Consider the following 4,715-nt stretch of genomic DNA (forward strand, 5'->3'; position numbering starts at 1 on the left):
TATATCTAGCAAGAAGTAGAACATTCGCCAAAGTACATGATAGTTCTAGAAACAAAAGAGCGTGAGAATTGTCACGTGATCTCGATGACGCAACAGTGTGAAGGTCTGTGACTTCCATCTTATTAAAGCTGATGACTCAAGAAGAAGAGCCACTGATATCTGGTACATGTTCTTGTGGGTAGAAAATTTCGTCTATCAGAAGAACGAGCTGAAGAATGGGATAATATTAAATACCTTGGACCACGTTTTCCCGTCATGACAGTGTAGAAACTAAATAATCAATAACTTAAAAAAAAGAAGAAGAATTATACCACTACATATAACAGGAGGACATTGTATGCCTACATACAAGAAATATACACGTTTTGCTTATGTTTATAATCTGAATAAAGGTTATAGTTTCATTCGCCATGCGCTGTCACCAGTTTCTTTCATTTCTTGAAACACAGTCAAAAGTCAAAGAATTCAGATTTCCTCTTTGATACGCTCTCTGTTATTCTCCTAACATAACAGAGCATTCTTGAAGAATTTCAGTGCACTTGAGAATACCGCACTACTGTGAATTTTCGCCTTCTTATTATATATTTGGAGAAACCCAATTTCTCGACAAGTTTCAGACATGTAAACCTGCAATAACAGCAAATTTGATCAATAAAAAAGGAAGTTCTGTAGTTGATAGCTTGACTATATATATAATGTTACGTGAAAAATATACAGATTGGACACATTTAAAAAACAGTGAAAAATTGTGTTTATTTGACATAACAACAACAAAAATGTGCATACTTGCATAGACAAGTGAACAATCAGTTGTACTGAATTAAAAATGTATTAAAATTCTTTGGATTTTTGCTTTGTCATTTCAGGGTGAAAATGTTTTATGACTTAATATATACCTTTTGTGTGTTTATATGAGAGTAAAGCTCACCAGATAGCGTAAATACTGAAACATATGGATGTCTGGTAGTTTAGGCCTAACGATTCTGTTTTATGCATTTGGTACTTAAGAATAAAGGGAAAACTTCGAAGGAAACGATAACCCAAGGTAAGCTAAGACCACCAAAAAAAAAACATCGTCTGTGTTCTATACGTAAGTTATTTTTATAGTAATTTGCTTCCTTACGATATCTGTTTTTTTCATACCGTAACTATAACAAAAAATATAAGTATAATACTAACTTTTAAATAAAGTTTATCCAATTACTCTAAATTGTTATATTGTTATAAATATAAAATTATAAGGCAATTGGTATAAGAACCATTGTCAATATTATGGTGGTAACACTTTTTCTAAACTGACGAAACATGTTTACAATAAGTTATACTCGTCATAAGACATTAGTATTAAAAATATTATATTTAGTTTAAATTTAAAATGTCCCAACTACTGCTGACTATTGTTTTTTGTTGTGCCCCAACCGGCCTGATTAATACTGTATTGGGCAACACATTTAATCAACAATGGATATGAGAGGCAAATTGTAGTTGAATTGAAATATTATATACACTTTCCTTCTGGAAACTACCCCAAGAGACTAAATATATATAAATAAAACTATTGGAAAGTTTTACAACAATGTAGAAGGACATTAAAATCGGTAATTGAAGTCTACAACTAACATAAACATATTTAGTTATTATTTAGAAGTACATCTAAATGAAATCTTTTCTAATTTTTAAAGCTGCAAATCCATAAAAATGTATAAAAATAAGATTTGTTTGCAAAAGCTGCATTTTTTGTAGAAAGTTCATTTCAAACTACTTTATAAGTTTTTTCTGTTTGCATTCCAATAAAACAAACTATACAATAACTGTATTGAATCAGTGTACCCAGGCATTTAAGAGTTAAACATGTGGCACAGTATTATTGACTAAGATAAGAAGCCAAAGGTTGTTACTTAATTCTCGTACATGATTCCTAATTTGAATAAGGTTTTGTAGAACTTAAGGTTAAGGACTGGCTAAGTTCTTGAATATTGGGCAGGTATCAGAAGATTGGATGTTGGCTAATGTTACTCATTTCTTCAAGGGAGGTGATTAAAATTGTCCAAGTAATAATAGGCCTGTCAATCTTATATCAATGGTGGACAAAGTTTTTGAAAGACTGAAACAAGATGCTTTGCAAAGTAATTTAGCAAGATTAAGATTTTGTTAGATAGTACACATGGTTTCAATAGGGCAAAATGTTGCTTTACTAATTTTTGACATTCTTTGAAAAGGTTACTGCATATGTAGATGGGGGTAGGGGTATGGATTTGGTGTATTTTCACAAGGTATTTGATAAGGTACCACAAAAAACTTATTCGAAAATTATCTTTGTAGGTATACTTAGATTGTTCAGGCAGAGTATTCATGATGAAACGTAGTTGAATGGATGACAATCAGAAACAAGAACAACTAACCAATCATAACATGCTCTCCACAATCCAATCTCAACAGAACACTATAAAGACTGACAATACCATACACATACTGACATAAAGACAAAAGGTGAAGTACTTTCAAAATATTGTCCTCTACACTGTGTTTCTACAATAGGCAGTTTCCATCCATTCAACTAAATTTCATCATGAATACTCTTCCTAAACAATCTATCACAGAATACCTAAAGAGCTGTTATGGACCAACCTCTATCAGAAATATCAACTACTACAATAAGAACCTTGCCAAGCTTACACAGTGCCCCAATCACCTGACCTTCCTACTATGCTGCAGCAATTCGAACATCATCCCGAACTTTCTGATACTCAAAGAAACTACTTTTGCCAGAACTACAGAGATAAAAAATGTTCTCAACAATACCAGCAGCATCATATAACCAACACAATTGGAACACAATATGCTGAGCGTTCACAACTTTTCACCACAAATACTAGAGCATTGGATTTCTTAAACCTTTACACCAAATGCTATATATCTAACCTAGAAAGCATGAAGAAGAAACAAGTACAAAAATTCAACAAACTTACCAAGACAGATAACCATACAACTACAAATGTAGTTCACAATTACAGTTTGAGATTACTAAGTGACACAGAAAACAAGATTCTCAACCTAGATCTGTACTTTGCCATACAACCTAGCATAGTTACAACTACTGACATAGCTGGAACCTTAGAATGTGCTGCACCAAACCTCCCGAAACCTATGGCTGAACAATTCCGACATCAAACTTACACCATCCTCAGGAATGCTAAGAAATCAAAACTGAACATCAATAAACAGGAATGCAGTGTTTGAACCATCTAAAATAGGACAACACTATCAAAATTATACCAGCAGATGAAGGAAATAGTATAGTCATACTAGACGTCAAAGATTATGACACGAAGATCAAGCAGATACAAGAAAAACACCAATACAAAAAGATCACCAATGACTCTACAGAAAAGACAGAGAGACTCATCAGTAGAACATTGAACAAACTTAAAAGATAAAACTTAATCAATGAGAAGCTAGCCAAAGACTTAAGAACTCACAAACATTTTCCCCCTCAGTTCTATGGACTACCTAAGGTACACAAACCTAATATACCTTTAAGGCTTTTCGTCAGTGCTATAAACTCACCTTGCCATCAACTAGCTACCTTCTTGGTACCTATCTTATCTCCGCTACAAGGGAATACTGAACATCACATTCACAACTTGACAGATTTTATAGAACAACTTGGAAAGCTACACATCAGATCCCAGTATATTTTGGTCAGTTTTGATGTCACACACCTATTTACCAATGTTATAATCTCAGAAACCCTTCATATCACCAGACAACTGCTGAATAACAACTCTCTACCATGCAGAACTGACATGAAGATAGATGCCATCATGGAACTAATGACTATTTGCTTACTATCAACTTATTTTCAATACAACAAGGAATTATATGAACAAACAGATGGCCTAACCATGGGATCGTCACTCTACAATCCTAGCAGACATTTTCATGGAAGACTTTGAAGAAAGAGTTCTTTCATCCATACATATAAAACCAAGTTTCTACAGATGTTATGTTGATGACACCTTTATTATCTGGCCTCATGGTTATGAAAACTTACCAGACTTCTTAGAACATCTTAATTTTATAGACAAAAGAATCCACTTCACCATGGAAATAGAGGAACAAAACAGCCTACCGTTTATTGAAATACTCATCAGCAGACAAGAGAGAAAAATCACCTCAACTTTATACAGAAAACCCACCCACACGAACAGATACCTACACTTCCAGTCCTATCATCCAACGTCAATAAAACGTGTTATAATCAAATGCCTAAACAAGAGAGCAGAAAGCATTTGTGATAAGACATCCATCGAAACAGAATGCCAAAAGATCATAGAGTGCTTTAAACAGAATGATTACACCTCCTCCTTCATCAAAAACTCCCTGGGGAAGACCACAACAGAAAGAAAAGATAAAAAAAACACTACCATTTACCTCCCCTAACTGCAAAATTCCAGGGAAAAACTCAAATGCATAGCCAAGAAATTCAACATAGACGTCCAGTGGAAATCTTACAAGATATTAAGATTCATTCTGGTGAAAAACAAACAGAAACCTAACAATGAAAACGTCATTTATCAAATTCTGTGTTCCTGCAACGAAACATACATTGGAGAAATGGGAAGACAACTCATGACAAGACCATAAAGACAGTACAAAACTCATCCGTTGCAGAACACACCAAGTCAATGGGACACAAAATAAACTGGGAAAAA

The 4,715-nt window shown here is 33.8% G+C and overlaps 1 protein-coding gene across 1 annotated transcript in view; it reads left to right on the top strand.

Moving 5' to 3' along the window:
- Positions 1 to 835: 835 nt before the first annotated feature.
- Positions 836 to 4,715, top strand: part of LOC106471835 (protein DDI1 homolog 2-like) — a gene marked incomplete at its 3' end in the record, with an annotated part of 78,981 nt that continues 75,101 nt past the window's right edge. Inside the window, exon 1 of the mRNA XM_013932455.2 lies at positions 836 to 1,045. The remainder of the gene's footprint in view (positions 1,046 to 4,715) is intronic.

This window comes from Limulus polyphemus, unplaced genomic scaffold (assembly GCF_000517525.1).
Source record: "Limulus polyphemus unplaced genomic scaffold, Limulus_polyphemus-2.1.2 Scaffold4893, whole genome shotgun sequence".
Lineage (NCBI taxonomy): Eukaryota > Metazoa > Arthropoda > Merostomata > Xiphosura > Limulidae > Limulus > Limulus polyphemus.